The following is a 24,488-nucleotide window of genomic DNA, read 5'->3' as shown; positions in this document are numbered from 1 at the left end:
AAACTGAAACTTACCCATCAAACCACGTGTCCGCATGCTTCCCTCTCCCCAGCCCCTGGTAACCACCTTTCTGCTTTCTGGCTCTATTATAAACGTGACTGTTTTAAATCCCTCCTACGGGTGGAATCGTGCAGTATTTGTCCTCTTGCGACTGCCTGCTTTCACTCAGCGTCATGCCCTCAAGGTGTGTCCATGGCAGAGTGGGTGACAGGACCTCCTTCCTTCCAAGACAGGATAATATTCCATTGTGAGGATAGACGCCGTGTTCTTTATGCGTTCAAGTACACACAGACATTCGGGTTGTACTTCTTGGCTCTTGTGAATAACGCTGCTATGAACGGGAGTGTGCAAATACCTTTTGAGACCCTGCTTTCAATGCTTTTGGATGTATACACCGAGAGGTGGGATCGCGGGGTCATATTGGTGGTTCTGTTGTTAATTTTTTGAGGCACTGCCATGCTGTTTGCACCAAGGTTGCACCTTTTTACATTCCTAGCTACAGGGCACGAGGGTCCCAGCTCCGCAGGGTCCCCAGCACCTGCTGTGTTCTGTCGGTTTGATAGTAGCCACCCTAATGCAGGTGAGGTGGTACCTCCTGGTGGTTTTGATTTGCCTTCAGGGATTATTGACGGTGAGTGTCTTTTCATGCTTGCGGGCAAGTCTGCTCCTTCTAAATGGCACTTAGTTTCTTAGATTTTCCATAAAGCGTTGTCAACAAGCCTTTTTCTTTACTATATAGGTACAAACACGGCTTGGGGTAAAAATGAAAACTCTAGTGAATTGTTCTAGATGTTCGGGGTTTTCTCCTATCACACAGTTGCTGGGGGAGCTTATTTCTGGAATAGACCATTTAGAAGGAGACATTTCTTCATGAAGAGGGAACAAGCCCTCTCCCGGCATTACTCCCAGAAAGCCACCTTCCCCCTTGCAGATTGTTTAAAGAACCCATATAATGGAAGTCCAATGTGAGGAATAACATCTAAAACACCCACATCACCCTGGGGACCTGGAACCTGAGGCTCGAAGCTGCCCAGGGCCCATGAAGGCTGGCCGTTCATTGTCCGGTCTGTTTGTGTATGAACGATCCGTGCTTCTCGTAGACTCAGAAAATGCAGCCTGTAGAAGAAATTAAAAGTCACCTGACTGCCTATAGGTCTATCACTGTGAGATAAATATCACTTGGACATTATTTCGGAAATGGGGTCACTCGCGCTCAGTCCTGCAAACCTGCTTTTTTGCTCAGCAGTGGTGGGAAAGCGCTGGCTGGCCACACTGGCGTCCCCTGCACGTGTTCGGCGACATCGCCATCCCGGCATGAGGTGGAACGCTGTCTTCCCTGGGGACGTTGTTGGCGGTACCTCTATGCGCCCCCCGTGGTGACCAAAAGCAGGAGCGCACCCACTCCTGCGCACTTGGGCCAGTCTTGCTTGCGATTTCGGCAAGCGACCCCAGCTCGATAGGCACCCTCGCTGGGCAGAAGCCGTGCAGTGCTCCCTCTGTTCTGAAAGCAAGCCAGCGAGGCATTATCAACCACCCTTCATGGGGTGGGCACCAGCCCAGCAGCTACTCCAGCTTTGGGGGAAGAAATACACGCTTCAGGCCCTCTGGAACAGACAGTGAGTGCTTTCTCTCACTTCCTTCCACCCTGCTCCTCTTTCTGAAGCCTGGATTTGGGGGGGCCTGCAGGTAGCACCGCCTGCATGGAATGTGAGCCCCTTTTGAAGGGCTTTTCTGAGCCTAGCTTGACAGGTGTTGTTGGGAAACTTCTCCTGAACCCCCGAGAAGGAATGTTTTCCTTATTGTGGGCCAGCTCCTCAGCAGCCATGGGAAAACTCGTTCAGAGATCCGTGAACTTGACCCCACGTGCTCCCTGTAAGATACTGTGCTGGGCGGAGGGGGTAGGATGGCTCTTCAGGACACGGCTCTAGGCTAACCGCGATCCTGAGTCACGACTTTGAGGCGGGAGCTCCTGGAAGCTTCAGCCTGACTCGGCCCTGAGGCTCCTGCCTTAGTGATGGGCTTGCCCTTTCGGTGCTCAGGGAGACCGGGGGCTCCTGCCCTTGCTGGCATGGACGAGCTTTCCTAGCTCAGAAATAAGGGAGTCATTCCTGGGCACAGCTTCTCCGGCTTCTTGCTACTTCCTCCCTTCCCATGGCGCCCCGTGTGTTGACTGGGTGGTGTTCGGGTGCTTTTTGGCCAATGAGTGGGAGGAGGGAGGGAATTAGGTGGATCTGAGCCAGCTGGTTGCACCCACACTGGAGGGGGATACAGTTCATCTCGAACCATAGCAGGCCTGCCCAGCTGGGACACGTGGCAATTTGTAATGGGGATAATCATAAAACTTACCCTGATTACAGGCGCGTGTGACATGCGCCTGGCACACATCTTGGCCTTGCCCCTGGGAGCAGGTCAAGCGTGGCCCAGCCAGTAGCTGCCTGGCGCTTTGCAGAGTTCAGAGCCTGGACAGGTGAAGCCTGAGGTGCGGGGCAGGAATTGAACTGTCACAGCCACAAGGAGCCTCGGGAGACCGACTAAATTTCACGTGGTGTCCTGGATGGGATCCTGGAACCAAAGAAGGATAGCCGGGGTTGGGGCGGGGGGTGCCAAGGAAATCTGGATAAAGAATGGACTTTAGTTTATTATAATGTGTCTGCATCTGTTCATCCTCTGGACAAATGTGTCATCCCAATGTGAGAGGTTAGTAATAGGGAAACTGGGTGTCGGAAGGTATATGGCAACTCCCTGCATTATCTTCACAACTTTTTTATAAATCTGCATCTATCCTAAAAGAAAGCTTATCTTTAAGAATAGACAAAAGAGTGTCAGGGAAGGCAGTGGGCAGTGGGGGCCCCCGGCGTGGCTCTCGGCTGGACTGGCCCTCTGCAGGCATGTCTCTGTTATGAGGCCCCACCCCTGCTGGTGTTAGGGTGCGGGTGGCCTGCTAATGCTGGCCAGTGGTACCAGGCGCCCCCTGCCAGGGGCAGCCCAGGGCCCCCACGCCCTGGCCAGAAACAGCCCTTCTCTACAAAGCCAAGTGCGGTGGGCCCGGTCCACTCCAGCTCGGGCTGTGGCCTGACTCTTTCCGTCAGCATGTTCTTTGTTCTCCCCTGGACCAGACCTTTAGAGGTGAGCCGCTCTCCTGGCCAATGAGCAAGCTGGCTTCCAAACACAAACACAGATCATCTTTTTGCCAGGTGAACTTGAGAAAGGGAGCAGAGCAGCAGGGACAATGGGCCCATTTATAAGCTGCTCTGACATTCAGAGTCCAGAATGTCGGGCTTCAGAGTGGGGCAGCAGGTGCTGGGGTGGCATCCCAGGGCCCCACTAATCCTGTTAGCAACTCGAGATTGATGTATGGACAACAGGATGCGATTGTCTCCTCCGTAGATGGCCGATTAATGTATGTACAGAATACACACGGCTGCTTTGAGGCCTCTGTCCTTTAGATGTTTTTGGTTTATGCAGTGAGTCGGGGCACAGGGATTGAGCACTGTTACGTGCCCAGCACTGGGAAAGCCACCAGGGGCACGCATGCACACACTCACAGACACGGGGTTTGGAATCTCAGGCAAGAAGTCTTTCTTACAGGACCCGATGTGAGGAGAGTGTGTGGGCAAACACTGGTCTCCGGCTGCACCTGCCATCTCCCAGCCCAGCGCTTCTCAGATCTCTGTGCTCAGAGATCACCCGGGGGATCTTGTTAAAAGGAAGATTCTGGGGCACAGGAGGTCTGGGGGAGGTGCTTTTCTGACCTGAGACTGCACTTTGAGTGGCGGGGCCTCCGTGGTCGGCAGAGTTTCTGTTTGGGCTGGCGGTGGTGGTGCCCCCTGGGAGGAGAGGGCTCATGCTTCACAACTTGTCAGAAATTTTGTCTGAAGGATGAACTGAGAGATAAGGCTGAGCCTGAGTAAAGGGAGGAGATTGCAGAGAGACGAGGGGGTGGCGGGTGGGAGGAGCGGGAGAGCCGGGCACGTCTGAGGTGGCCTGTGTGTGTGTGTGTGTGTGTGTGCGTGTGTGCGTGTGCGTGCACACGTGGGGTTCTGTCCTGTGAGCACTGAGGTGGCTCTGACCATGGACGTGGCACTGTTCTAAGCACTCCACACCTATGATTCACTCCCCACAACAGCCCCGCAAGGTGGACACCGTTTTTGCCCCTTTCCAGAGAGGAGGGTGGTTCGCCTGCCTGCTCAAGGCCCTGCAGTTAGGCGAGGGTGGGAACCGGGTCCTGAACCCTGGGCAGTCCCAAGTGTGCACATCAGTGCTCAGGTGGGACAGGTGGCGTTTCCCGGGTGATGGGTTCGCACTCATGTGCGTCGAACCAGAGTTTACGGGCCCTGCCCTGGTGAGCACCCACCACTTGTGAGCCTCTGGGGTCCACCCTTCTCAGAGATGAGCCCCGGGGCCCCAAGGGCTCATGTGAGGTGACCCAGAGCTAGGATGGCCCCCTTTTCAGGGTCTGACTGCACCGCACCCCCCCCCATGGCCGGCGAGGCTCTCCAGCAGGTCCTCCCCCAGCCTCCCTTTGCTTCTCAAACCTGGTTGTCTATCTCTCCATCCCCAGCCAAGACTCACAACACATTTCAGTTAAAAACCACAACATTCCCCATACGGTCATGGAGGAAACTCGTCCAGATTCTTCACGTGCTTTAAGGTACCTTAGAGAAAACAGCTGCTGGTCCCTTCTCTAGTAGGAACAGGCTGTGTGGTTTGTGGAGGATTTTCCCAGGGAAGGCCTGGATTTTAGGGGGGCTGGACTTCCAGAGTTCTTTATTCCTTTGTGTTCCTTCCTCCCTTTCAACATGTTGCCTGGCCGTGGGACAGGAGTCAGGAGAGCGGGGTGGCTCCCGCCGCCACGGGCCTTGCGAGGGGTGGGGGGGTGGGCGGTGCTCTGCCGCCAGTGGTTTGGTCCCTCTCCGATGATCCATTCATAGTGTGCATTTCCTCACGTCATCTGGAGAGGTGCTTCGTTCACTCATTCACTCCACAGCTATTTGGGATCCTGCTACAACCAGGGTGTGCAGGGCCGGGCAAAATGCAAGGTCCCAGGCACTGTCCTCCCTCTCAGCCCATGGGCTCAGGGACCGATGCTCTGTCCCTGCTCCCCCTCCCCCCTCAAACCTTGGAGGCCTCGCTGGCCTGCCCTCGGGCTATTTGTGCCCACTGACCAGTGCAGGAACTCTGGCTGGGCTGGTTCCCTGCCGCTGACATCACGTCTCTCTTCTGTAAGTCTGCGTAGAAAGTTCTTTTGTTCGGCAATATTGGCATGATTGAATCAATGCTGTAGCCAAACAGGATGTGGTCTGGGTGACTCCCAGCTTGCAGCCACGGATGGTTCTTGTTTTTAGTTGTCTCAAGAGGTAACACCCACCACCACCACCACCACCACTACCACCACCACCACCACCACCGTGGGCTCAGGGCACTTTGGGGCCCTGGAGGGGAGCCCCTGGCCTGAGGAAGCAGGGGGTGAACTCTGCAGGGCCTCTGACCCCACCTTTAACTGCAGGGAAGGGAGTCGGGGAAGAGGTGGGGCAGATTCTGAGTCATAATCCAGCCCTGGAGGAGAAGGCTTCCAGGTAAAGCTTGGAGGCCTTTGAACTTGGTTTGCTGGGAGGAGAGAGAAGGATTTCCAGGTGGGCCCTGCTTGCGGATGGAGGCTGGTCTGTTTTGTTTGCCGGGCAGGGTGCACGGGAGGCGGCGGCAGTGTGCAGGGTGCCTGTCCTCGCTCTTTCACGAAGTGCCGGAAGGCCAGCCCTGGGGTCCCTAAATGTTGAGTAGATACAAAGAACACTTTGGGGGGGTGAACAGAAAAATCAGGAATACAATGAATGCCTGTAGAGGCTTGTGTAGCCACTACCCGGGCTGAGACGTAGAACTTCACCTTTGAATTCCTGCCCCCCTCCATGCCCATGTCCTCTCACCCCGTCCCCAGTGTTTTACCCAGTCTAGCGTAAGCTTTTAAGTAGCCCCTAACTTGAACTTGGTGGTTTTCCCCTGCTATTTATGGTTTCTCCACATAGCCAATAAACACTGGGTCCTTCAGCATTGTCCATTGTTTTTCATGTTTGCAACGTACATGTACATGGACGCATGCACTTTCTGTTTGCGGCTGGCCAGCCCTGGTGTGGTCCCCAGGGGTCCCCACCTGTTCCTCACACCCTTCAGTAATCCCTTCCCCTGCTGTGGCTAGCCTAGCATCCCACTTCTGAGAGGGTTCGCCCAACGATGGACATCCCTTCATGGTTAGGTTACGTAGGACGATAACTTCCTTCGTGAAGACAGACTCTGTCTCTTGCTTGTTTTGATCAAGCACGATGCCATAGCGAGAGTCCCACTTGGCAAGGACCTGAGGCCCGTGGTCCGATGGCCGGCAAGGGACTGAAAGCTGCCAGAAAGTACACGAGCCTGCAGATGAGGCCAGGCCTGGCTCAGGTCTTGACTGTAGCCTGAAGTAGAGGACCCAGCCAAGCTACATCTGGATCCCCGACCTACAGAAACCGTGAAGGAGGTGTGTTGTGTGTGGTCATTTGTTACAAAGCTCGGGGTTCCCTATGCGTAATCTTCTGAGAGTTCCTTTTTTGGCTGCACATCATGTTCCTGAGGTTCACCTTGTGTGGATGGGGTCTAGCTGTAGTTTATTGACTTTTACTACGGTGTGGTTTTCTACTGTATGCTCATACCTCCGTTTTCTTACTCCCTTTGCCCTCGAGGGCCAGAGCTTGTTCATAGCTCTTGCTGTTACCACCTGCACGCAGATGCCTGTCTCAGGGGATCCCGTCGCAGGGAGCCCCACAAATAACGTTTGGGTCATTCAGGTTGCTCTGCATCCCCGCCACCATCCCTGTGGTCAGACTTGTCATTTTGGGAGGAGGTCTGATGGAAGGGAGAGGGTATCCTATTTGTTTTAATTTATGCTTTCTTCTGGACGAATCGCCATAAACTTAGTTTATCAGCTCTCCCAGTGTTTCCAAGGTAAAGGTCCTTTTCTTGGTTTTTAACTCCTTTTCATTATTGAATGGCAGGATTTCTTTGAATTTTCTGGAAAAAGAGCCTTTCTTGGCTTGAAGTGCTGCAAGCTTCCCCGTTTGTCATTTGGCCTTGCAGACTTTCACAGTCCCAATAAGTCATATGCCGAATCCTGTCGCAGGGGGCTCATTTGCAGAATTACTTTCGAGGGTGCCAGTTCTGGCCCGTCGAGGTCCCGTCTTTGGACGGCCTTGGCTGTCCCTGTGAAATTAGGCCCCTGCTTACTGTAATTATTTGACTCTGCATCCCTGTGGCAAGTCTGCCTGCAGGGTCTCCTGTGGGCCGCCCCTGTCCTGGGAGTACTTTCTGCTCAAGGAGCTGGTGTCAGCCTCCGTCATTTTGGAGAAATCCGTGAGTCAGCACTGGGCCTGGGGCTTGGGGTGCGCCCCGCCCGCCAGCCACTCTCAGTCTGCATTTTGTTCTGCAGTCTGGAGGTGATCCGTCCACTGATGGAATGTGGGTCCGGGGAGACTGTGCCCCGCATGTTTAGAACAAGTACGTTCCTAGAGAAAGTTAAAATTAGAAAAAGCGGTTCCATTTCCTGCCATTCAGTGGCAGTTGGCTTCTGTTTGTTTGCACAGGGATTTTTCTGGTAACAGTCTGTAGTCGGTTTCTGGTGGAATGTGAGGTGAAGTCATGATTTTCGGAATGGAGGTGCTCTGTTTCCATGGCGATCTTTGTTGTTGGAAAGTGGCTGCTTTGTTTGTGAGTTCTTGCAGATGATGCGGGAATGGAAAAATATTATTGAAACTACCTTTTTCTCCAGCCAGCAAGAATTGTTTTATTTATTTATTTTAAAGTTCTTTAGTGGGAAGTTACTATCTTTGTTAGTGAAGTCCAGAAGGAGTGGACCACAGTGGGCTTGGCAGTTGATCGCCCCTCCTCCTTCCTGGGAGACCACCCCCCACCCCTCCCCGGAGGTGAGGCACAGCCTGGGGTGCCCACCCTTGTACACCCCCACCCCCGTAGGGGTGTAGGCTTAGCAAATAAAAATGCACGACATCCAGGTGTATTTGACTATCTGGGACATATTTACATTAATACAGTTATTTGTCCTGCGTTTGAAATTCAAATTTAACCGGGTGTCCTGTATTTTCTCTGGAGAGCCAAGGCCCCCCTCAGCCCCGGCTGTTCTTTGCAGTCCTCATTCTGGGTCTCATGTGGTGCCTGGGCGTCTCCCAAGTGAGGAGGGGCATCGCCTGCTCTGGGCTGGCTGGCTTGCGGCACTCGGGGACACACCTGTGGCTTCCCCAGTTTTGTTCCGTGTGGAGCATGGACACCTCCTGGTGCTGGCACGGGGCTGGCCATCTGGCAGAGCGCTGCAGGGCCCACAGCCTGTCCTGTGGCATGTAGCTCATAAATGCAGAGTGGGGGCTTGACCTGCCGGTCTGCCTGATGGAAGGTCCGGGAGCAGGAAGACACTGGAGAAATGTAGCATCATTCTCTGGAGAGCGCGAGTGCTCATCAGAAACTCACCCCCAGGCACCCGGAAGGAGCTCACCTGGGCTGGCTGGCCTGGAAGTGCCAGCCTCGAAGTGGGGGCGGGGCGTGCTGCCGAGAGCTGAAGTCACAGGCTTTGGGGGAGAGATGGGTAGGAGCTGGACCTCGGGTCGTTTTTGCATGGGCAGGGAGGGGACTGAGGAGGCATTCCGTACAGGAGGGGGCGGGATGTGTGTGCAGGGGTTTCGGGGTTGGGCGGTTGACCTGGTCGGTGAAGGGAATTGGCCGTGGGTACTGAGGAGGCTGGAGATGGAATAGGCCAAACAGAGGAGAGCCTTGAAATGGTTCGGGGAAGCCAGGCCCCAGGTGGGCAGGTGGCAGGGGAAGCAGGTGAGCAGGAAGAGCAGGTGAGGCAGCAGGAGGGTGGGTTTGGTGGAAGAACAGGGCAGCTGGGACCCCCTAGGAATGGATGAGTTGCTCCAAAATCAAACTGCAGGTGGCAGGTATGTTCAGGAAACAGGTACTAGTAATGGAACATCTGACTATGTGCTAGGTGCAGGCTTGGGGCTGGGGACACAGCAGTGAGCGAGACGGATGGAGCAGGTTAGCTTGTTCCAGACACGGATGTGACTCCTGTGGGGGCTTTGGTAGTTCGTCTGAGCGAGCACCTGCTGTGCTCCAGGGGGTTGCAGCTGAACAGGACAATGTCCCTGCCCTCGTGGAGCATTTTCTTCTAGTAGAAGAGAAAGGAAAGAAAACGATCAACAGAGAATGTCAGGAGTGATAAGTCGCCTGAGGGACTGGGGGGCGGGGTGGAAGTGTGCTGGTTTGGATGGAATATGGGACGGCTGAATTATACACCCCCCCAGAGATAGTCCCATCTTAATCCTAGAACCTGTGAATGTTACTTTATATGGAAGAAGGACTTTGCAGATATGATTCATTTAAGGAGAAATTACCCGGGGTTATCCTAAATATAATGTAATGGCAAGTGTCATTTTAGGAGAGAGAGGCAAAGGGGATCCGACCCCAGGGAAGGCCTTGTGATGAAGGAGACAGGGATCAGGGTGGTGGGCTTTGAGGATGGAGGAGGGGCCACAAGCCAGTTAACACGGGTGGCCACTAGAAGCCAAAAAAGGCTGGGAAGCAGCTTCTTTCCTTAGAGCCTCCAGAAGGAACCAGACCAGCCAGTATCTTGAGTTTAAGACTGGTTTCAGATTTCTGGCCTCCAGACTGAAAGAGAATGAGTTGGTGTTTCAGGCCACCAAGTTCCCGCGAGGGGTTGAGGAAGCGACATTTGAGCAGAGCCCTGAATGCAGGGAACTGAAGGTCATAGCTCCTGGCGCCTTCAGAAGGCTGCGGTGGGCTTCCCTGCTGACATGTGGCCTGCGACTGCGGGGCCTGAACTGGGTCCAGGCCCAACCTAAGGTCAGGAACTCCGTGGGAGTTATGAGCCCTGATGGCCTTGGCCTTCAGCCTGGACTCGAGCCAGGGCAAATGTATTTATTTTTAATGTAAAATATCTGTTGGAGTGTGAATACCCTTTGCTTTTCTCCAATTTAGCAGAGTATCTTATTATTATTATTATTAATTTTTTTTTTTTTTTAGAGAGAGAGTACACGTGAGTGACCAGGGGTCTAGAGAGGGAGAGAGAGAATCTCAAGCAGGCTCCATGCTCGGCACAGAGCCCGACCCGGGGCTCAATCCCACAACCCTGGGATCATGACCTGAGCCGAAATCAAGAGTCTGACGCCACCCGGGCGCCCAATGTATCTAATTAATGGAACAAAATTATTTCCTTAGCTTTCTAAACTGGGAATTTCTGACACTATAGAATAGCCCACTGGCTCGGACCAGAGCTGCCTGAATGTGCTCATCCGTTTCACCCAGCTGTGTCTGTGCCTTGGCCAGAAGGCCCAGTGGTCAGCTGCCAGGTTCACATTTGTGAATCCATCTGTTTTGATTTGACCTCCGAATGCAGAGCCTGACATAAGGAGTTGGGGACTCCCACCTGCAGAGGGACTTCCGCCCGGTGCACCTGGCGTCCTCCCTGAGCACCTGCTGGCTGGCGCCTTCCCCGTCTAGAGCCCCCGCACCCGGTTCTGCACTCAGGCGAGCATTTTGTCCCTCGGTGTCTTCCGTTTCCAGGCTTGAATTTCTGTGCCTGCTCTCTCTTCCTTCCAGTTCCAGAACGTAGGTCCCGAGTTTCTTCCTTCCCTTGCTGTCCCTCTGTGCTTTACGAGGAGCAGAGGCCCATGGGGATTTGTGAGACGACACAGAGTGGCCCATTGATACTCTAACCTCCTGCTGTCCCCCTGAACCAAACGGGCACCAGCCACAGAAGCTCGAGCTGCATTTATAGCCGTGTTCACTTCTCATGCTTAGTTTTCGGTTGCTTATGATGAAGGCAAACCTAAGTAAATACCTGGAGCCGGCATTCGGAGAGACGGGTCAGGCAGGGGCAGATGGCTTTGTCGGGAAGAGAGATGGCAGACAGAACCCACCTTTCAGGCCCCATGATAACCACCTGGCCTGCTGTGTTCTCTCCAGGACCCGATTCCATGCGTTCACGCTGTAGCAGGAAGCTGGGGGGACCCCGAGGGAGGTGACTTTCCACGCAGCCTTGCTGGTGGCCAGGGGGATGGTAGTCCCCCAGCCCAGTGCCATCAGTGGAAACGTTTCCCGAGGCGCACACCACTCCAGTGGCTTTTTCGGGTTTGCAGGGTTTTTGTAACTTTTTTTTTTCTTTGAAGATTACATTTTTTAAAACGCCTTGGTTAAAAAGTAGGATATTCCCTGAGGTTGGGCACTGCTTTGCATTCCTGGATAACACTGTGCTTATCTCAACAAAGAGATTTAGAAACTGCAGATTCATTTTGGATAAATATTTAAAAATACAGAATGGTCCCCTTATTACTTTATTCAGGTCTTGGGCTTCAGAAAGTGTGTGTCCCAGTGATTCTGTTTCTGACCCAGTTTCTATATACGCTTTGCGGGTATGGCTTGTTCTCGGAGGCAGGGGGAGGGGAATGGTCTGTGATACGTAGTTGGATTAATGAATGAAGAATCATTTCACGCTCTTAGAAAGTAAGTATTCTGCCCTTTGCTCCACCACTTTGGCTGGGTTTTCTAAACCACAGTCCCATAGGGAGGCCGGTGCCTCTCCCCCTCAACAGCCCTTTTACAAAGCTGAATAGGGAGGGGAGGCTTCCCAGGGTCTTAGTTTGGGATGAGTCAGGCGTGGAGCTGCATGTCTCCCTCTCTTGCCTCTTAAACTGTTGCCCAGGTGACAGGTTGCCAGGGTGTCGATTTGACCCCAGGAAGGAGCATCCAAGAGGTCACCAGGCTGGTGGCCCTGGCCGAGGAGGGGCGAGCAGGTGGCCGTGGGGCTCTGGAAGAAGCAGCCAGCACTCACACCTGGGCCGGGTGGCTCCCTACCCTGCCCGCCACTGAGAAGAACATTCAGCACAGCATTCAGACAGAGCCAGGACTTGAGGCCCGGTCCTAACAGGGTCTGAGTCTTCAACACACCAAGTTGTCCGAAATATTCTCAGCCTTCTCGTCATTTGCTGTGTCTGTGGGGGGGGGGGGGGGGTGTGTGCTCTGGACTCTGTACCCTCTCCCAAGACTCACACCTGAACTCCTTTCACCTGGTACAGGCAGGGTACTTAATTTCCTCCTACTTTACAAGCCTTGGGAGGTTTTATAATTTATGTCTCAGAAGAAGGAAAGAAGGAAGGAAAGGTGATATTGGAGCCCAGTGTGGCATCTTTATGCCCTCACTTGGAGACATCTGGTCTTACCACAACCTGCTTTGTCTTCCTCCGTTCACTTTGCATTTGACCATCTTCTGTGTATCAGTCACTGGTGCTGGCCCAGCACCATGCCTGGTGACCCCGGCTCTCCACTTCCTGACCTCAGGTCAGTGGTCGAAAGTATCTGGTCTCAGTGGTCTCATCTCGGAAATGGGCACAGCGATACCTGCTTGCCCACCTCATGGCGTCACTGTGGGAAACAGCCGGGAGGCCTAGCGGGAAAGTACGTTATCAACCATCATGCGTTGTACCAGTGGTTCTCAAAGTGTGGTTCAGGGACCAGGAACGTCGCCATCGCCTGGGAGCAAGGGAGAAGAGCAGGCTCTCAGGCCAGCCCCAACCCGCAGGGGTGGAGTCCAGCCGTCTGTTGTAATGAGGCCTCCAGGAGTCGGCCTGGCGCTAGGATGAGAACCACTACCTGATGCAAATGTTAGCAGTTAGGTTCTCAACCTTTTATTTATTCCCCAATCATTTTGTGGGGTTTCTGCTATGTAGTTGGCACACTAAGTATTTGGTCCTTCATGTTCCAAAGAAGAAAAAGAAAAGTCTAATTGGATGGACTCTTGCATGATATGGAGAGCCTGGTTTTACACTTGAGGAAACCAAGGCCCAGACTCGAGTTAGGCCATTTAATAACCAAGGCCATCGAGCTTGCGAAGGGCAGAGCTGAAATGGGAACCCACAGAAATCCTCCATTTACCTGGCTGCCTCCTGCCATACAGCCCGCTCCCAGACACAGCTCCCTGACTGGAGCCATCACCCGTTTATCCACAGGCACAGTTAGAATGAAAAAGAATCAAAAGTCAGAATCAAAAGCCCAGGATGCCGCCCTTGGGCAGCTCTCCTTCATTGTCCAGACACTGGACTTAAACTTCCGGTCTCACTGGGGAAGCCCAGGCTTGCGAGCAGGGTCAGATTGCGAACGTCCTTAAGTGACCACCCGGCTAGTTGGAAAAGTTAGTCGAATCTGGAAGAAGAATAAAGTTCCTTTTTTTTTTTTTTAATATTTTATTTATTTGGGGGGGTGGGGAGGAGCAGAGGGAGAGGAACAAGCAGACTCCCCCTGCTGAGCCCCACCCGGCTCTGTCCCACGACCCTGAAATCGTGACCTGAGCCGAAGTCAAGAGTCAGATGCTCAACCCACTGAGCCACCCAGGCGCCCCAAAACTTTGCTTTTTTTTTTTAATGCAAAAAGCCGTGTCCGTGAATCTTCACTGGGTGGAGGTCCCTTCTGAGTGTGAGTTGGAGAGCCACATGAGGCATGAATCACAGCACAGCCTCCTGATTTCCACCTTAAAGTCAAGTAACAACACAAGGACGCAAGTGAAGTCGTCTGTGTCCAGTTTTTAAAATTTTTCCTCAAAAGTTTAATGTCTCATTTAGCAGGCCATTTTTAAGTGATTCACCTCAATGAGTCTGCAAAGTGCTCTGCTTGATTGTTGTGGAAGCCGCTCTGGTTTCACGCATGGCCGTTTGTTTCTGTGATAATTAAATACTTACAGATTTCCAGAACAGGACCCACCAGCTGCAACCAGAGGGGGCGGAAACCCAGAGGAGGAGGAGAAACCGCATCTGGCTGCAGGTGTGAGCGTCCATGTGTCTAAGAAAGGGGACAGGTAGCACCGAGTCCCTCTGTCACACACAGAGACAAACAGAAGCCTCCACCCAGGGAGGAAGGACAGCCAGGAATGCCGGCCAGCCGCACAGTGACTAAGACCACCGGCTTGCTTCTGCATCAGGTGCCCCGTAGGAACCCATTCACGCCGGGGGCGTGAATGGACAGACACGTAAATAAACCACCACGGGTGCCTGGTTGTTCGTCTCAATAAACCCCTTTCCCTTTGTGTTCATATTCAGTACAGGTTTCATACAGGAGAGGGAAATGTATCACATACTCTCTAAATCACATACTCGGTAAAATTCGAAATGTTGTTTAATTATGGGAAACATCAGTGGATCAGCTCTGCGTTCTGGGTGAGAAAATGTCACCACCTAAATCAGGTGAGATTTCAGATACTTTGACTTGGCAGTAATCATCCACCACCTGCCTAAATAGGCCTTCAGTTTATGGTGTCATGTGTGTTGATGTTGATAACGTTAAATATAAGGGCCATTGCCAGCCTACCAGAGTGTTATTTATTTATTTCTTTTAGTTCTATTATTGGCTCTCTTATAGGGGACTGATTTTCTCCCATCACAATGAAGAACGCGGGGTGAAGTCAGGCCATGAGATCCCACTTTGCTCTGAGGGTCGCTCGCTACGAGACTCCTGGTGCTCAGCTGCTCTTGGGGGCGGGGCAGTGCCTCCCTGACTGAGGTCGGGGGTAGCCACTCTTGATGGCCATTGTGAGTTGATGGAGTTTGCCTTTGGGGCCATTCCTGTCTGTGTTTCTAGCCACGATGCCCATCGGCTTGGCCAGCACGGCTGGCATTTAACCAGGCACCTGTGGGTCCGTGCCCACTTCCCTTTGCCCCGAGCCGAATACGGCCTGGCCCTTTGCCCCATTGCATGGGTAGGGCTGGTATAGCAACGGGATCGGCAGACTCTCTCTGTAAAGGGTCAGACGGAATGTTTCCGGCGTGGCTCTGTTCAATACAACCTGACTTACGGACACTGCAATTTGAATTTCATATAATATTCATGTCACAGAACACTCTTATTTTTATCTCCCACCTCCAACTATTTAAAAATACGAAAACATTCTTTGTTCATGGGCCATACAAAGACCGATGATGCACTAGATTTGGCCCTTGGGCCAAAGTTTGCCTCCGGTGGAGGGCACTAATTTATCTGGTTCTACTTTCTACCCTTGGTCTACTACTTTGGTGTCCTTCAGGATAGGGAGTAGGGATGAGGGAAAGCCAGTTCCTGGCTCAGACTCAGAGATCGGCAGACATAGGGTATGAGCGATCCTTTGGCTGTTGGAGCCATATGTGTCTGTCATGGTGGCTTGGAAACCTTAAAAAAACCTTAAAAACCTTAAAAAAAAAAATCCGTCATACCCACAGCAGCCCCTGAGATGGGCGGGATCGTGAGAATTCCTTTTCCCATTTTGCAGATATAGCATAAAATTTCCTAGGGCTGCCATAGCGAAGTACACGGTGGGTGGCTTGAGTACCAGAAATGTGTTGTCTCACCCGTCTGGGGGCTGGAAGTCTAAGGTCGAGTATCGGCAGGGCTGGTTCTTTCTGAGGCTATGAGGGAGCATCTGCTCCATGAGACTCTCCTGCTTCTGGTGATTTGCTGGCTACCCGTAGCATTCACTCCAATCTCTGCCTTCATCTTCACATGGCGTTCCTCTCTGTGTGTGTGTATACCCCTCCAAATTTCCCCCTTTGTAGACACCAGTCAGACAGGATCAGGGCCCACCCTAATGACCTCATTTTAATTCCATTACCTATTTCCAAATAAGGTCACATTCTGAGGTCCTGGGGGTTAGGGCAGGACTCCAACAAAAGAATTTGGGGGGACACAGTTCCATCTATTAATAGGGGATGTGAAAAGCCTGGCTGAGTGTCTTGTTGGTGACTGTCCCAGAGTGAGAATGTAGGACAGAGCTGTCACCTCTGTCTTTGTATGAATATAGTTTCCTGTCTCAATGTCAGGAACATTATGCACCCAGCCTCCCAGACCTCCTCAAGTAGGGTAAACCCTCTATAGTTGTGTCTTCAGCTGAGACTATAAACTGTTAAAACAGCTCCTGACAGATGCGCAGGGGACACTGGACTGTGGGTGAAGACATGTGTGTTCGGAGACTCCCCAAAACAACAGAATCTCGTGTTCTCCACATTGCTTTTTGACAGCTCAGTGGTTCTTGGAGGTTTCCCTTCATTTTGTCCAGTGACAGCAGTGATGTTTCTTGAAACAGTATCCGGGAGTTCGGCATCTTTTAGACTTTGGGACTTGATGCCAACTCGGTGAACCTACATGAAGTCCTGTGGTTTCTTCTGGGGGCCTTGGGGACTGGGGAGCCCACACAGGTATGTGGCCGCTCCCTGGGGACAGAAGTGCTTGGTCAGAAGATCATGCCCACTCTCCTCTCAGGAGCACTGGTCTTTGTGCAGAAACATAGGGCTTTCAGAGGTAGACCATGGAGCTAGGGGGTGGGAGGGGGCCGGCGGGTCCCGTCCACCTAATCCATGCACCCCAGACCTCACCAGCCGGACCGTCCGCAGCCAGAGCTCCCTCCCTCCCCTCCCAGCACCAGATTGCCGAAGGGTCCCGTGTGTGTGTGTGTGTGTGTGTGTGTGTGTGTGCGCCCCCGCACTCCTGTACCTGCCCAAAGTCCAGCATGGCCATCTCTGAGTCAGCTTGTTGGGCAACGTTGGGTCCTCCCATATTAGGTATGAGGTAGGAGTTGACCCAGCCACCCCCAGTCTGGGGAACCTGCCAGAGATTCACGTGATGAAATAAAACTCTCTGCCTAAATGATCCTCTGGAAGGAGTTGACAAGCCCCGGAGAGCTTGCAAGGCCCTTTCCCAAAAATGCTAAGTGACTCAGCCCTTAAAACCACAGTGAATACGAGTGTTGCGGTAAGCTCTTCAAAAAGAGAAAACCTGGCAACTCTTTGGAGTTTAGATGAGGTAGCCGTCCGCAGTTTCTCAGCAAATGTGTATTTTCGTGGCTGCGAGATGGGCTTTGGGCAGCCTGGGGTAGGGTGAGCAGCAGTAAGGGTGCAGGAGGCCGAGGCAAGGGGCCCGCGCACGGACCAGAGCAGGGGAGCGAGGCCCAGCGGAGCTGGCACCCCGTCAGAATGAGGCGAGAGATTCCCACAACCCCAGCCAAGATTTGGGGGAGTGGTGGGGAATAGGAAAGGAGGCACCCCAGTTTTATATAGGCTGGTATTGTGACTTGGGAGGAATGACTCTTTAACAATGAGGAAAAAAGAAGTGCGTGCTCTGCTTAATGCTGTACTCACTGTAGAACAGATCAGCAAGAGTGGAGACGTCCGAGGACGCAGAAGCCCCCACCAACCCCGTTCTGAGAAGCCACGTCTGTTAATATTGTCACCGCCTCTTGTCCCTTTTCAGCACGTTTTCCCCTTTTTAACACGATGAGGGCTCTCAAGTGGCATGGATCTTCCGAGTACCCCGGGCACCTGGACGAACATTCGGGAGTCCTGCAAGTCTTCCTTGGACCCGCGGATAGCAAGGCAGACACGTCCATGATCAATGCGCCGGCTGGACATCGGTGTGTCTTGAGCGTCCTGCCCCCAGCCCACATTTTCCTGTCTCCTTTGGGATCTAAATCTTTTGTCGTGTTTGAATAAATGTTCTCATGTTGGTGCCTTTTTCGTAGTGTTGGTTGACTTTGATGGAGCTCTTCCCTTTGCCTTTGCGACTTCAGATGCCGCTTGCGCGAAGTTCTGTCTACCTGGAGATTAACTGTGTCCACGCCGCAGTTTTCTCTTGGCTTTGGGTTGATTTCTTTTCCTGTTTCCACACCTTTCTGAACATCTGGAGTTCGTTTTACTGTTGAAGCCCCAAGGCGGGGAGCTTGGGGGGACAGCATCCCGTAAACTAGTCAGCCATCCCAGGGAGCCCCACTGCTCACAGGGAGACTGGAATCGGCCGATAAGATTATTCTGTTGAACTGCCAGTCTCTGCAGAAGTGACAGCAGATGAGTGATGACACGGCCCTGGGGGGAAAAAAATCGCAAAGAGCCCGTGTTGCAGGCTGGGCTGCCCAGGGAGCCGACTCTGACACAGGTCTTTGCATGAGAGGTTTACTGGGGGCTCATGCTTGGGATCAGCGCCCCTGGAAGGCCAGGGTGGGCCTCCGAGACCCCACAGGAGCTCCGAGACCCTGGCGGCCCTGCATCATGTTATCAGCAGCAGGGAGTAGGGAGGGGGCAGCTTCTCACCCCTGCGCAGCTACCCGGGGTGAGGAGGGAGGGAGGGAGGGAGGGAGGGAAGGAAGGGCTGAGAGGGGTCTCCAGGGGGCAGTTCCAGGCCAGGGCCCTTCTACACGCCTCGCCCAGCAGCGGGGATGGAAGGTGCATCTGGGGCCACATTGCAGCGCCTGCCACTGTCCCCACCTTACCGTGTGAACGTGGCTCAGGGTACAGTTCACCCTAGACGTGGAAGAGGGAAAGCCACGTGGAGAGGTTTCGGTGACAGAGGCTCTGAAGCCTGTGTTCCCCTTTTGTCTTGCAGCATCTGCCTTCTATGGATGGGAGGCCGGGTCCTGGGACTTTCGCTCTGACGTCAGGAAGCTGGTGACCTGTTGGAGGTAAGCCGTGCAGCCTGGGTGCTGGGATGAGCAGCTGGTCGCGGCCTGCTGTGTGGAGACCACTGTCGTGGCCAACGTGCACGGGCCCCGGTGGGGAGATGGGCCCCGTACGGCTGCAGAGCAGCTCTGGAGGGAAGGAGTCACTTCCAGAAGTTTCCTGGCCTTTTACAGTTCTGCAAACATCTCCCTCACGGCTCTGTCTTCATATCCTCGTCAGCTCTGTGTCCCCAACCCGGGAAGGTCAGGTGGCACTGGGGACTTCCCTTTCTGGCGCCACCAAAGGAAGACTCTACCCAGAAACCAGACAGGCAGCTCATCCTCTGCCCTGACAGCCACGGGGCAGAGCCCGGGTTGGCCGTCCACAGAGGAGTTATTCTTACAACGCAAGAACTTATGAGCTCCCAAACAATGGCCACCAGTGACGAGGTGCGGGTTGAGAGAGCTCCGTGTGGCTGCGGTCGCAGCTCACCCACGCTGGGGCTCGGGGAGGGGCTCAGGGAGGGCGTCTGTCCTGGGAACACATTGGCAGAACGGGCATTCTGCAGCAGCCAGGACAGAGTGAATGGTCTCCTCGTAGGAGGTTCTCGAGTTTTTTCTTGGCTGTTCTTTTTTTTCTTCTCCTTCTTTTATTATTGAAGCGCAGTCAACATACAACCTTATGTTAGTTTCAGGTGTACAGCACAGTGATGGGACGAGTCTGTACAGGGCTCGGGGCTCCCAGGATCAGTGTGGTCCCCATCTCGTTTCACCCAGAGATGGGATCTTAGTGGCTCTTGATTCTTACTCCCTTGGCCAGCAATAGAACAGTCACTTCAGTGGGGACATCTACATGGCCTTCCTGGGTTGGAAAGCCACACTTGTGTCCTTACCAGGTGAAAGGATCGGGTAGAATTAAATGGGTCCTCTGCATACACCGGGTGGTAGAAGGGAGTCCATGAGGAGCCACTCAGAGGCTGCTTCCTTCCTGATCACGTTTGAATAATAAAAACCCTTCCATATAAAGGGACAGCTGCCTGGATTATTCCAGGCTTTTCCCTAAGTCTTCTGCATCCTCTGTTCAACTTGGGGGATGGATGATTGGATTTTGTTCCAATGTTCTTCTCTCCCCACCTTTTCTATCGGGTCTCATTGTTTTCCAGTATCTGCTTTCGGACAGAAAGAATGTTTGGGATGCCTGCACGTTACGCCCCGGGGGCTTTCAATGATGTGAGGAATTCGGGCGCTCTGTGGTCCTAGGGTCAGTGCTCCCCACACTGAGGTCTCAGGACTTAAAATACTTCTGCCTTGCCTTATAAGTACAGTCCCTGGTCCTGGAGGCTGTGGTCTGTTTGGGTTGCGGGGAAACCCAGCGAAAGGCATCCAAATTCCTCGCATTCTTTTGGCCTGGCACAGGCCGGAATGCCAGGGTTTCTGAAATCAACCAGCAAATACGTGGCTCAGTTCTTTTCTCTAGATAAACTTGATAGACACCAGTGGGTTGTACAACATGACTCGCTGTCTGACCCCTCACGTGGTCTCCCCTCTGGGTTTGGATTTCGGGTGCAGCTTGGCAAGTGGGGCCACCCCGTCCTGAATAAGGCCAGAGGAGGTAAATGGGGGCCTCTGCCTGGGACCCCTCGCTTGCTCCAGCAGTAACCTGAGCAGTATTTATGTGGCTTGCTTTCTCTGGCACTGAACCAGGGTTCTTGGGGGCAGCAAGATGTCTAGGAAGAGGAAGCAGGTTGGTGGGACAGAGCCTTCCATCCGGAGGTGAGCCAGAGTGGTCCCTGTTGCCCCCATCTTGGTGTAAAGTTCCTAGGAGCCTGGGAAGGGAGGCTCAGCCTGCCTGTTTTGGGGGGTGGCAGACGTGCCATCAGGCTGAGATTTTTGGGGAGTGGACGTGTGTCCTACAGCATTTAGAGAAATCATCCACTGGCTGTGGCAAAAAAAGGGATCGTGACACATCCCCGCCCAGGAACATAAATGCAGTTTTCTCTGTGCATCTTTAATATTCAAGATCTGATTTATCTCAAGTTCATCATGAGGTGGCGCTTCCCAGGGTTTCAATGTGTATGTCCAGAGTTCTGCTCCTGCCTCGTGGTGTGATTGGTGCGTGTCGTCCCAGCAAGTCCCGGGTAGCGTCTCAAGCTTTTAGTGACCCCCCCCTTGTTAGCACCACCAGAAATAGTTTATTAAAGCACCTGCTCCAAGTCTACTGCTCAAGATGATGGACCAAGTGAGGGAGCAGAAATGAGCCCCGACTCTCCTTCTCTTTACTTAAAGACCCGTGTGAATGACTGTGTAACCGGCAGATACCAGAACTTGGTCCCACAGCTCCTTGGGGAGCGTGCCAGCCAAGGACGGAGCCCCGTCCCTCCTCTGGGGGAGGCCGTGGCTCATTCCCACGGTTCTGCCAGTGCCTGGGAAGGCTTCAGCTAACCACCCGCCCCTGTTTTGTTCCCTCCAGCCCTGGAGGAGGGCCCTGTCCTGCCCATTTTACAGATAAGAGGCGAGGCTCATGCCCTAAGCCACCCCTTTCTGGCCCACCCCCCCCCCCTTTACCTGGTTCCTGGGAAGGACACATCCCTCACGCAGGCAAGGATCCCCGAGTCCGGTGCTAACCAATAGGAACAAATGACAAGCCACAAATGTGAGCCGCAGAGCTAATTTTTAGAGGTGAAACCAACTTTTTCTCATAGACCTGTCCATTTACTTGAAAGTTAAGAATACAATTCAGGAATGAGTTGATCTTAAAGGAAGCTACCCTTCGGCTACCTGGACCCCTCTTCTGTCTCGGTGTAGGGCCCACTCTGGCCAGGCACCCTCGGCCTGAACCACATGGAGAAGCACCAATGAATTCTTCTTTTCAGGGGCTACTTTTCAGACCAGGCATCTCCAGGCCTTTCTGATGGGGTGGGGTTTTGGGTCTTTTGTTTTGTTCCGAGGTGAAACTCACATAACATCCAATGAACCATTTTAAAGTGTGCCATTTCCTGGCATCGAGTGCCTTCAGAGCGTTGCATAGCCACCAGCTCTACCTGCTGTACCACTTTCTCATCACCCCAGAAGAATCCCCGGTACCCATGAGGTAATTATTCCCATCGCCCCTGCCCCCATCCCCTGGCAACTACTAAGCAGTGACTCTTGAGGATGGAACTGGGCTCCAGTCTGTATGTAGGGGGTTCCCACTTCACATGTCCTCAAGACAGAGCTCAGTCCGGCATCCTTCACGGCAGGACACCCTGGCCTGCTGGGACTGTCGCTGGCCAGATGACCCAGGGCCACCGCGATTCTGCACCTGCTGAGGCCTGCACAGACACCCCCGGGGGCAAGGTCTGACCTCACATTGTCCTAGAGGGCAGCCCCCCAGCCATGCATCAGACCTGAGACATGGCTCAGCTTCTTTCAAAACCTCTGCCTGCAAATGTCTCCCATCAGTGCTGCCTCATTAAGAGTGCGGTTGAATCTGAGGGAGGCCGTGAGCTGGCTCAGTGGAACCTGGGGAATGTGGACAGATGAGAGAGCCGAGCGTCACTCCAGGTGCTGAGTTACACTCAGAACGGCACCTGCGTTCTTAAAAGCCGTGTGCGTTAGCCTTGCCCCCGGCCCGCGCTCTTCAGCCTCCTTCAAGCAGGGAAGTCTTGAGGACAGATAAGAAATTTTTAACATACTTGGTTTGGAGATAAAGGTGTGAGTGAAGGAAGACTCCACCATCGTTTATTTCAAGAGCCTCCCAATCTCTTGCTGAAACCCGCTCAGACTACAAAGAACTCCCCAAGCTAATCAGAAAACCCCACATTACCCTATCTCTCCGGCCTGAGTTTTCCCCTTTGTTAGTTCGTTATTTAAAGCTCATGGGGCATTGGGAAGGGCAGAGTGAATGTAGTCTCTTCTTGGGTCAGAAAAGTGTCTCTGCAAAGAGCTTAGCACTTTCCTCTTTTCTAAGTGTAGACGAATTTCAGTCACGAGTCCATGAGCATTTTGCATAAATTAATTCCTTTGGACCTCGGTTTTCTTGTCTGTAAGAATGGAACCAGTGTCTAGAAAGTTCTTACAGATGAAAAGGAATTAAATATGCTCTCAGACTTGCTCAAGAGAAATAGGAGGTTGATTGGAAGGATCCAGACCAAGCACAGCGGGTCGAGGCGGACCTGAGAACCAGGATCTGAGAAATGAAGCTGCTTTTCAGGAATTGCACGTCCCGTGTCAGCCGCCCCCACACCTCCCCCCGCCGACGCACACCTGTGCTTCTGCCCTGTCACCTGGTCTGTGCCGCTCACCCAGCATGCACCTGGCCCAGGGATGGCTGCGAGCCAGCGCACAGCAGTCCTTGGCCAGACCTGCCCACGGGGCTGCTTTTGCTTTTCCCAGCTTCCAGTGCTCAGAAGCGGCTTAGGCCAGCTCAGCCTTTTGAGCCAGTCCTCAGTGGTTGGGTCAGCAGGCGGGCTGCGGATTGGCTTCCCTGTAGAGGTGTCCATTGCTGATCCATCAGGGGGAGCGTGCAGGGCTGTGGGGGCGTCCCTGGGCCAGGCAGTGACGGCTGGTGGTACTCCTGGGCCGTCGAGGAGGTGACCTGCATTCATCCTCACCTGGGCTTATTTATGTGCGGTTTCCTTTCCCTCCTTCCCTACTTCCTTGCTGCCCTCTCCCTCCCCCATACCTTCTTTTGGAATTTGGCATCACCCCATCATTTTGGGCAAGCCCTTTAGCTTCTCTGGACCTTCCTTTTCTTGTGTCTGTATTGAGGGTCCCCTGGAGCATCCATCATGGGGCTTCTCTGAACATGGGGGGGATGTGGTCAGGGCAGGCTGCCCTCCCCTGACATTGCAGTTCATGCTGTTTGTCAAGCCCCTTGCCTTCCCCCCCTCATGCCGTCCCGGGGGTCCCAAAGGTCAGAAGAGGGATAACATGACCCACTGGCCAGAGTGAATGACATGGGGCCCCTCTTTCCAAGAAGTGAGCAGCTGGCCTGCAGGAGGGCCGCTCAGAGGGACCAGCTGGATCTTCCTGGCACACTCTGGTCGGGTTTTGTAGGCTCCATCATCATCGGGCAGACGCAGGTCCCGAGTTGCACTTGTGATGCATCCGAAACCTCCTTTCCACTCTGTCGACAGCAGGGAAAGCTTTGCATTTGGCAGAAGAGGAAGCAGAGACTTTAGAAAAAAAGCCAGTGTCAGTCTGAGCTCAGCATTTTCCCAAGGTCACACACAGTGTCTTCCCAAGGTCACGGTGTCTTCCCTGTACAACCCAGCCATCCTCTGTCCCAGCAGGTCGGGGGTTCGCCCGCTCCGCTGTCCACCCCCAGTGAGGATCCGCCATGCTCAGCACCTGTGTTGTGTGCCTGTTGCCCTGGCTTCTTGTGAACAGGGACCCCCGCCCCCACCCCCATCCACCCCTGGGCTGCCCTGGACCCTGCTCAGTAAACACAACTTGATCCTTTTTCCTTTCTTCCCTGTCGTCACCATAAATCTGTTTACCCTCGCTGTTCCCCGTGGGAGCTGGAATATGCAGCCCCCTCTCTGCCTTCAGTTGTCGGTGAAATTAATGATCATCGATGGATGCTTTAGGTTGGCCTGCAGTGTCCTCGGATCGTGTCCACCCTCTGTTTTGGGTCTTGTTCTGTTGAACATCATTTTTATCAAGTGAGCAGGTGTGTTTAACCCGGGGCCCGTGACCTCCTAGCATGGTCCTTCTAAGGGGGTCTGCAGCAGAACTTTACAGGTACAGGTGGTTTTCTGCAGAGAAAGCCTGTCACCCTTACCGCATTTCTCAAAGTATCGGCACCCTCAAAAAAGGCAACAGCTCCTGACTCGGAAGAAGGCCGAAGACAGGCTTGGGGATGAGGAGGAGGTAATAGGAGCGGGGGTAGAGTCCGACGGGCACCGAATGTCTCCCCTGGGCTGGAGTGCTCAGCTGAAATCAACGTCAAACTGGACAGAAACCAATTCAATCTCTTCTTTCCTTTATCTCCTCATTAATTCTCTCGCTTTTTGTT

General features: G+C 53.4%; 1 protein-coding gene across 2 annotated transcripts in view; it reads left to right on the top strand.

Moving 5' to 3' along the window:
- The window catches only part of SH3BP4 (SH3 domain binding protein 4), an 84,436-nt gene that overhangs the window by 17,079 nt on the left and 42,869 nt on the right, over positions 1-24,488 (top strand). The window contains exons 2-3 of one of the 2 annotated variants that reach the window (XM_028105217.2): positions 17,314-17,473; positions 18,439-18,514. The gene's annotated coding sequence lies outside the window, so the exon portion shown is untranslated. The remainder of the gene's footprint in view (positions 1-17,313; positions 17,474-18,438; positions 18,515-24,488) is intronic. The other variant, XM_028105218.2, reaches the window with a different exon arrangement.

Source organism: Eumetopias jubatus, unplaced genomic scaffold (assembly GCF_037043125.1).
Source record: "Eumetopias jubatus isolate StellerSeaLion01/CBP00866 unplaced genomic scaffold, mEumJub1_p1.0 scaffold_3, whole genome shotgun sequence".
Taxonomy (NCBI): domain Eukaryota; kingdom Metazoa; phylum Chordata; class Mammalia; order Carnivora; family Otariidae; genus Eumetopias; species Eumetopias jubatus.
The sequence above is the reverse complement of the archived record's forward strand: the minus strand, read 5'-3'. Positions and strand labels throughout refer to the sequence as shown.